General features: G+C 34.3%; 1 long non-coding RNA gene across 1 annotated transcript; it reads right to left on the reverse strand.

Annotated features, from left to right (window-relative positions):
* Positions 1–333: 333 nt before the first annotated feature.
* Positions 334–1,855, reverse strand: LOC141482644 (uncharacterized). Its single transcript, XR_012465635.1, has 2 exons — positions 1,592–1,855; positions 334–1,537 (listed from the first exon to the last, which is right to left on the reverse strand). It is a non-coding gene; the product is annotated as an uncharacterized lncRNA (long non-coding RNA).
* Between the last annotated feature and the right edge of the window lie 8,666 nt (positions 1,856–10,521).

Raw genomic sequence — 10,521 nt, forward strand, 5'->3', positions numbered from 1 at the left:
TTTTCAGATTCCTTCAAAGGGAAAATTTGGAAACAAGATTACTATAAGTTGTAACCCTCCAAATTTTAAACGTTCGAAGGTGAAAACTTAAAGTTAAAAATATGGAAGTTATTACTTATGTGCTTATAGGCTGCTCAGATTGTGGGTGTGAGTAAGTTTCAACAATGATTGGTAATAGTCGAAGGCAAATTGAAACTGACTACTACCAATATAACAAAGTTGACTTGACCGGCTCGATAAATGGGCGCTAGGTAGCAAATGAAAATTAAATAAAGATAATTACTACCAAAGAAATTCTCTATCTTGGCGGAGAAGGCAGAATAAACCAGCAGGAACAATTAACAACTTTAATTACTAATAAAAAAACAACAATAAGCTGAAGGCTATTCACAACCAAAAATTTGTAAAGCTGAAGGCTATTTAAATTCAGAATATTCACAAGTTGTCAATCTGATTCAAAGATGGTCCTGGTTGGATAATACCTGGGTGGGTGGTTCGACGATGCTGGTCCTAGCGAAGTGCTGTTGGGCTGAAATCGACTGGGCTAACAGTACCTTGACGACGAGGACGACTCAATGGTCTCTATAAAGCAGGACAATGGTTGGTTCTGGTTAACTGAGCCTCTTCGATTATAAATTATCAGCAAGGGGACCTCCTGGTAACACCAATCCTCTACCCAGTATTTGGCTTCCTCAAGGTTATGCGAAACAAACGGAATGAATCAGAATTGAAAAAAAACAATAGTTCAGGGAACGAAGGATATCCTTAGAACCTTAGGGTATATTCTGAATTTTATTAAACAAAATTTTTCTTTCAAAACCAAGTGAAGGTTAATAATAAAATAAATTAAAAAAATTAAACTAGAACAGCCAGTTTTCTCCTAAGAAAATGGAGAATATTAACTTCCACTACAAGTGGTAGGCAATAAAATTGATAATTAAATGAATTCGTTATGAACTTTATTGAAAATCTAAATGAATCTAAATATAATGAAAAAATATCTTTGATAATTTGTAAGGATATCGTAAGGATATGCAATGCAAATTCAAGAGTAAGAAATAATGAAAAAGCGATAAGATAATAAGATAAGCGATTCAAATAATTCTGAATCCAAAGGAAGATAAATTATGGGTGACAATTCCTAAATAAAATTTTGTCAGATAACTTTGGATTCAGAAAGAGCTACCTTCAACGCTGACAGGGGTGGCAGATAAAAATGGTAAAGGCCAAAGATACTACCTGGTAGACCTGAGTAATGAGTTGTACAGACCAGAGATTGAATTTCCGAGAGAGGAAATTCCAATGCTAACTACTGCACAGCTCGGAAGAACAAAGAACAACTCTCTCAGGTTCGCATTTATTTCTCACAGAGATATCATTAACAATGAACAAATAAAGAGAAAATAAATGCTCACCTGAAGAATTCCCCTGTTGGCTCCTTGTCCGGCTGTACCAGCAGTCAGCACCGTACTTGTCCTCCAGTCGCCAGTCAGACCTCCTAACTAAGGATCAGTCCCCGGAACAATGATATTATTATCTGAAAAAAGGTATTCTGAGTAGACATGGTTTCGATAGATTTGAAAGGTTGAACCTTGTAAGTTACCAAAAATATCTTATCGATATTCTCCAATGGAATCTTCCTAAAAAGTAATTAGCACTGAAATTTGATTCCTTCCAATGATTCTTTAAATAAACGGAAATTTGGATTTTAACCTCAATCCTCGTGGTCTCGGAAAAAAACCGAAAATTGGAAACTGTAAATCAAAATAATTTACTCAACGAGTTATCTAAACGTTCAGTTCAATTCAATCTACTATCTGCACAAATTAATAAAAGATAAATCAGATAATTAGGTCTTTTACCAGAAAAATGCCTTTTACCCACTTTTTCCGCACACCTGTTCACGTTCACAGTCGCTACCCTTCCTCTCTTCTCTCGTCGGAAGCAAAATTCCTCGATATCCATCGATTCCTCCGATCTTTTTCCGCGCAAGCGGTCTTCACTCGAAATTGAAAGAGGGAGTGACTACTGTCCCGGCATTACTTCGATGCAAAATATTAAATATTAGAAATGGAACGAAATTTTCGTTACAAAGTATTATTGAGGGTTTCTGCTAATACTTCTGATGGATTTTTATCATCATAGAAAATATGCCAGTTAATAAGTTGTAGAGCTTGTTTCATACCATTTAAACCCGCTTGGTTTATTTGTTTGTACCTTTTATTCTCGACGTTATACATCTATTGTTTGGGAATATGTATGTATTGCCCTATATGATCTGAAATACAGGGATCACAAAGACCTACAACACACTCAGAGTCATGGATATTTTTTATAATATTGTCAATGCAACTAGAAGATGTGGGACCTATTCTAGTGGGAGTAGTGATCTTGGGTTTCAGACCAAAAGAATCTAAAATATTTAGCCAAGTTCTAGAAATATAATTCATTTTATTTATGTCAATATTGAAATCTCCAACAACTATTATCCTTTTATATTGATCTGAAATTCTTGTTATAATTGATTCAACTTTATTGAAAAATAAATCATAATCTTGGGACAAAGAGAACCTATAAGTAGTTATCAGGACAGAATTAAATTCAATTAACACGATTCCATAAAATTCTGCATGTTGTTCAACACAAAAAGATTCTAAAGGGAGTAGTTTACAAGTTATTTTGCCATTTACATATATTGCAGCACCTCCGTGTTGCATAGTTTTTCTGCAATAGCATGATATTAGGTTAAAATTGTGAATGATCAAAATATTCAAGCATTCTATATTTAGCCAATGTTCAGTCAAGCAAATAATATCATGAGGTTTATCTTCAAGATATAATTACAACTGGTCAACTTTATTAGTGAGACCCTGAAAGTTCAAATGAAAAATCTTCAAAGAGTTTTCCTGAAGATTTTCTATGGAATCGTTTATGTGGAATGAAAGGGGAGTGTCAGTTTTCATTTATCTAGTTTGAAAACAGGAGTTTCACTTCGAAAGTGTCAAATTTGGTCCGCTGTGTTCATTTGTATTGAGGTGAATAACTTTTAATTTTCGACCCTAGAATATGTGGTTCAAATTATGATCAACTTTTTTGTTATATTCTGCATAGTCGGCTCAACTTGTTGCTGTGCGACGTCCTGAAATAAAAAAATGATGATTCGAGCCGTACAGATACGCATGTCAAAGTAGTTGGGATGAAAATGAAACAGTACTCCGTCTTCATCGTAACGTAACATTTTCACTGCCGCTTGACAGTTCATTTGTAACAAATGGACACACAAATTATGTTCACACGTGTGGAAATGATACGGATAATATGCAAGAGTATGTAACGTAACTTGTTACGTTATACATGTTACGATACGTGAAATGGGTTGGCGGTACACAAAACCTCCCTTAAACTTCAGGAGATTTCACGATATGGAAAAATGTTTCTGCCAGAAACTTCCATGAATCGACTAAGCATATAAAATGGGACTCTTTTCATAACGTCGTATGGGAAACTTTTTTATTATTCGTTTGTCAGAAAATTTCATTCTTAATTGATGAAAATTGGTGTATTGTGGGAAACTAATTCCTAAACAGTGTACAGGAAAGAACAAAAAATTATAATTTTGGTCGAAAGTAAACTACCCCTATATTCAACATCATTGAAAAAGTTTATTTAGAAAAGTTGTTTATATTTCAGTTATATTCATATTCAGATATATGTATGTACATAATAACTATCAGTATGATTTAATGACAAGAAATAATTGACTGAATTAATTAATGCTAAACATAGATACATACATACAGAGTAAAATATCAATTTTTGCACCAAAAAACTAATAAAAATTCAAATCATTTTCAACAAAGATCGATATACTAGTTCGAATAATAAATTGGTCTAAATTTCGCTTTGAAATATTATTATAGTAATATGAGGGAAGCGCCTAAGGTGTATACGGGATACTAGTACTCGTTATGAGGCTATAACCAATAAAAATGATTTTTTTCTGTTTTGTTACGTAGGTAGCTGTCATTACAAATCTGAATATGGTTTTCAAATTTGAACAATTTTCATAAATAAACTTTTTTAATAATGTCGAAAATAAGGGTAGTTTGTATTCTTTGTTCCCCACTGTACATTTTTCGGAAATTTAGAATTTGGCACCAATTTATATCAGAAATAAAATTTTGTGACAAATGTATAATAAAGAAGTTTCTCTTATGGTGCAAAATTTTTGAAACTCACTGTATATAACTGAAACTAAACTTCCCCAGATGTTTTATTACATTCGCCCGAGAGTGGAAAATTCAATTTCAGCTTTCATTCTACTAGTCAATATCGTGAAAAATTACGTAAAAACCAAATTCCTGATACATTTCATGCCATGTAGTTGCATACTTTGAGTTTCATTTTCCAATATACCCACGAAGTTTGCAGCCTGCCTCGTGGAATTATTGGATAAAACTTTATTTCTGCTGAAAAATTTTCCTGGGAAATTTTGACATAAGTTATTACGAAGGGTGTATTGTAGAATTATTGGAAACGATGGAAATTCACAGAAACATAAGAAAAACAGACTTTCGGTATTTCCTTTGTACTATTATGAAAAAAACGAATAGCCATGTGGAAAGTTACCACGGAATCAGTTCTAGGATACAATTTTGATAGTATTCAATCACTGAAACAATAGCACAATTTAATTATTTTTATCAACACAAATTACGGGCGTTTAAAAAACTTTAACATTTCGAATTACTAGTCTACTAGTTTGTGATATTATCACAAATATATCCCTGGTAGTTAGTGAAAGAGTGCCCGCTATACCGAGTGATTCTCTACGGTGGCTCACCCCTATAACTTTTTTATTCCTGGAGATAGAAAAACGAAATTTGTGGATTGTATATTATATTTCAATTTACATTTCTCAACAGGTTCGTTCCAACCTTGAGTCACAAACAGATTTCCAACTGTTTGTAAATCGTTGTCAACGCGCATGTCTGGTAAATATTGGTTTCTGAATAATTTGAAATTTCTGATTGGAACAGCTGATAGTTCAACTGAAGTTTGGCATGAGATTTCAACATAACCTTTAAAAATAATTTGGGAAAGAAAGTTTTTGGCTTTCTACTACTCCATCTTGATACAAAAAAGGGGATGAGGGAATCTTTCAAAGAAAAAAAGGAAGTAATCAATTTGAAAATAAGTAACTCTAGACATGGATGTGTAGATCATGCAAAGAAGTAACTTTCAGACACAAACTGAAAGAATGTCCTCTTGAAACGGCTACTTTCATATAAACATTGAATTACATGAAAGAAAAAAAATCTTTCGAAACAAATACTTCTATATGAATACTGAATTATACAGAAGATACTTTTCTCTACTCAGTTTGTATTTCAAACATTCCACAACGAATGTCACTCCTAAAAATATAACCCCTTCAATTCTTTAATAATAAATCTAATCAAGTGTATTTCTGGAGAGTAAAAGAAGGTTGCAGTATTTATATCTCTATTCTATTTACTAATCAACATGGAACTGGGAGGTCACCGCAATAATTTGTGTAATTAAAGATGTTCATATTTTAGGTTCACTTAAGGAATTCCTAATTTTTCCTGCGCCAGCAAATCAATAATTCATTTTATAACAATTTTTGCAGGTAATGTTGTTTGTAAGTTGCATGAACATAAAACAGAAACAGTAATACGAAATACGCATGCGTCAGATTGATGGTTAGAAAATAATCCTCAAACCATTCTGATAGATTTCGAACAGGTTTGAATCTTAGATGGAACAGAAAACTGATAGTTTACTAATGGTTGGAAACTCATGTTGGAACACAATCACATTACTGCGCAGAATCCTGACTGTCAGAAACTGTTTCTGACGCTGGTTGGAACGAACCTAACATATTTACTTGGTTTGCCGTACTTCCTGTTTGACTGGAAATGACCCCATCTTTCGATTTTTAAACGGAACATCCTATATATTTTTACTTATTTCGATCGAGAATGACATTCCAAATCCAATACTCCATTTGTCAATATTTGACAAATGAAATCATTTTTATTCCAATTTTCATTTTTGAAACTAGAATGCCATGTAAATCGCTTCATTCTTGATCAAGTAACATGGGAAACTACGAATTTGAGGCTTATGACTCCACAGTCGTCTTAAGAATTATTTCATAGTCGCAAATATGAATTTTCCAGTTAACTTGATTGTTTCAAATAGAAACGGGGTGGCTCGATGGCTTCTTGTGAAAGATAATTTTCTTAAGAATGATTTGATACCACACACTTTCACTTTATTTTCTCTATTTCTCTGAATGATTGCAAGAAAGTCACAAATTGGTCCATTAAGGTTATACATTCCTAAAATGGCCTCCTCCTTGATCACGGCAAAGTTCAACTTTTGCAATAGGGAATATGCATGAAAAATAAAATGGCCTGATTTTTTTTTCCTGCGCTTTTAAGGTCCTAGTATTACACTCAATTCGTTATTTTCTGATAATTCTGTATTCAATTATTTAAACATAAATAAGAAAGTGAAAAATTTACGAGCGAAATTCAAATTTGTAAAATGCCCCACCATTAGTCGAAATGAAACGTGACGTCATACGGCATGTCCTGTCAGTCACCTGTGATTTATTTTCATACATTCAGGTTGTGTTGGAGAGAAAAATTGGTTGTATTGCTATTCTAGCTTAGTTTTCTAATATTTTAATGTCAAGAACAGCAATGACGTACAACGGTTTTGTGAAAGCACAGTCGGATAATCTTTCAAAAATACATGCATTCATGATGACCACATATTTTGCGTCAAACCCGGATTTCACATCTGCTGAGGTTAAGGGAGTTGAAGCTGCAAGGTAATTATTGTAAAACATGGTATTTTTAACCAAGTAAATCCGCTATTATGCATACATGCACTTATGAAATTATTTCCCTCAATATAACCTCAAATGTTAATCACATTCATTGTATAACATACGTAAATAAGGTTATGAACTTTGAGGTTATGAAACTTTATCTGGTGTACTGTTTATAGTGTTCGGACACATTGATACCATGCAATATCTATAAAATGGCTTTTTTTCTTCTTCCATGATTATTACGTGATATTCAAACTATTCAAACTATTCAAACTATCAAACTAACTCTCAATGTAAACAATAAACTGACAGGACGTGCCCTATGACGTCATGCCTCAAGCGCGCGAGAAATAGGAGCGTTTGAACTTGTCAAATTAAACCAATATTTTTAAGATTTTATGAAAAAATAATTACTACTCTTACAGCTATGTTTATTTTTTTCTATATTAAAAGGAAGTGAATATTGAATAAAGAAATTGAAAAATGGTCTGCGTTTTTCCTATTGTTGCGCGCATCACATTGATTAGCTGTTCCTCGGTAATGTTCTGGAATGCCACCCTTACTTTATGCTCTTTCTCTTCACGAGTAGCTGTAAACCTGATTTTCAATTTTCTCCAGAGAAAGAAATCTAGCGGAGTAAGATCTGGTAATCTATAATATGAAAAAGAAATAATACATTCATGTAAAAATATGACTACTCAAGAATGTACCTCTCAGGCCACTAAATAGGTCCATAAGTTCCAATCCACTTTTTTGGAAAGGTGTCATTCAGATGTTCTCTTACGACTTGAGAATTATAAGGTGGCGCTCCATCTTGATGAAAATAGATATCAACTTGGTTAGCCAGTGGCAAATCTTCAATGAAATCATTAATTTGATTTCTAAGGAACTGTAGATATCTTTCCGCAGTCAGTTGTCCGTCGAAAATTATTGGCCCCAAAAGTTTTTCTTCGATAGTACCCATCCAGCAATTGAAACCAAATCGCTCTTGGAAATTTCCTTCTTGTATCAGATGTAAATTTGTTTGAGACCACTACCTTTTATTATTCCTATTGAACATACCCAAGTTGGTGAATCGGGTTTCATCTGAATAAATAATTTCAAATGAAAAACGTACATCTTCTCTGTATTTAGTCAAAAACCAGATGCAATAAGTCAATCTTCGGTTGTGATCGTTATCGTAAAGATGTTGGTGTAGTTAGTACTTGAAAGATCGATAATTATATTTGTGCAGAATTCTCCAAACATACGAATAACTTATATGACACTCAGAAATAATTTGGCGAATTGACACCGTACAATTCACTTCAACATAGGCCAACACGTCTATTTCTTTTTCTTCACTGACGATGAAGTTATTGGCATTTTCTTCTGTTTATTTCGCATTTTTCTTTCCAGTTTTTGAAAATAATGCCGAGTGGGATGGCGACGATTAAGGAACCTCTGAGCAGAAATTCGAGATGCATGAGTTGCATTTTTTTTGTTTCTCCGTAAATTAGCAACATGTCAATTTTTTCGTTTCTAATATAATTTGCCATATAATTATAAACTACACAACAAATAAATTTTCAAAAGTGACAGCATATTCATTAGCCTATTTGTTTAGGTAGTTTTAGCAACAGCTTCAATTGTTTGTCATGGATAACTAGAATAATAGGACTTAGTGCATGAGAATACCGAAAACGTATTATTTGTTATTAGGTATGATCGGTTCTTGCAATTATTCAGAAAAATAGAGAGAATGAAATGAAAGTGTGTGTCATCAAATTATTCGTAAGAAATTGGTCCTTCACAAAATGTCGACGAGCTACCCTCTTTCCATTCGAAAAAATCAAGTTGACTGAAAAAATTCATATTTGCAACTATGAAATAATTTTTAAAACGAATGTGGAGAGTCATAAGTCCCAAAGTCGTAGTTTTTCCATGTTACTTGATCAAGAATGAAGCGACTTACACGATCCATGGCATTCTATATCAAAAAATGAAAATATATAGGATGTCCATTTAAAAATCGAAAGTTGTGGTCATTTCCGGTCGAATCGGAAGTACGGCAAAGCAAGTAAATATGTTAAAAAATGTAAATCGAAGTTATAGTCGAAGTTATAGGGCTGAGCCACCTTAGAGAATCACCTGGTATAGTTTTGGGAATGTATTAATTTCAAAAATCAATAAACTATGGACAAAAAATTATTCAATGAAAACATGAAGAAATAAGTTCACAGGATGGAAAGGAGTTTAACGACTATATAGATGGACTGAAAGAATAACTTGCCAATCCAACATGGTCAAGCACCTGCTGTCTTATTGAAAATACACCTATTTTATGAAGGAAGACATCACCATTCAATGTGCGATTCTCAACAGGAGGCATATAATGATTCAGACGACAGTGACCTGTGAGAAGGCATTTCATACATCGTAGTTCGTTGCTACGTCCCTATTGTAGTTCCACAATTGTTTGGTTTCAAACTTCGAAGGGTGAACGAACGCCTTGGAGTGAACCAATCCTGGAATACTTTGCTAGAGGTCCATAAATCTTCTTGCCATCCACGTGTGTATGATGTTGGATTCCACCAATCTCTCCGCACACATATCAATAGCATAGATTTCCGCTTGAAGTACAGTGGCATAGGTGCCCAGATAGGTTGATACCTCTGTCCTGGGTATGCGACTTAAAACACCTGCACCAGAACCTGGTGCAGGTGTTTTAAGTCGCGACTTAAAAAACCTGCACCAGAACCTGGAACTGTCACTGATCTGTCTGTGAACCAACCATTATCTGCTCTTGAGATTCCCTTCTTTAGGAGGATCCAGGTCTCTCTACTCAGGAACAGTACTTTATAAGGCAGTTCGTAGTTGACATTTGCAGGCATAATGTCAGAGGTCATTTCCAGAATGCTGTGACTTTCAGAGTCAATCGTTAGTTTATTGTACTCTGCATTAGATTGATTTGTGCAATTGCGATGTGCATAAGTCTATATGCAGTCCATCTAATCTCTCTCTGCAGAAAAATATGAAGAGGAGAATCCCCATGGCCGCCGACGGTGTGGTACTGATGGCACCACATATGGCCAGATAAGCCTATCTCTGTGAGCCACAAAACTTCACCTGAGCTGTTTGATGTGAAGCCTTCGGCCACCAAGCAATTGCTTCATAAGTGATCCTAGTTTTGACAATACTCACATGAATACAATGGATTTGTTTGTGACTCAAACCCCAAGTTTTACCATTCTAACGCAATATTCGAAATGCGGGGCGACTTTCTGTAGAAAGATTTGTCATGGAAATGACTGGCTCTACCATGATCATCCTTTCCCAACGTGAGTGCCTCAGAGGGAGAGAGAAACCAAATATCCAGATTCGAGTCTGAAAAAGAAGTGAATGTTGACTCAACGACCTCAGATGTCCTTTCTGTATTAAGGATCAAAGACAAGAGCTTCTCGGCTCTTCAGCTTTTGAATTGAATGCACAGAGAAGATGAAAGTTACTCTAAAGACCTCAACTGTTTTTTCTATGACATCGAATCAGCAGCCAGAGTTTCTCAGTTCTCTAACTCTCGAACAAATCAAAAAATGTGGATGATGTAGCAAATAAGCGACTTTTTGCCTCCTGGAAATCAGAATATCTTATAATTATACCTTGCACCGAATACT

This window comes from Leptinotarsa decemlineata, unplaced genomic scaffold (assembly GCF_025532065.1).
Source record: "Leptinotarsa decemlineata unplaced genomic scaffold, Ldec_3_MD MMD2_tig00001719_RagTag_RagTag, whole genome shotgun sequence".
Taxonomy (NCBI): Eukaryota; Metazoa; Arthropoda; class Insecta; order Coleoptera; family Chrysomelidae; genus Leptinotarsa; species Leptinotarsa decemlineata.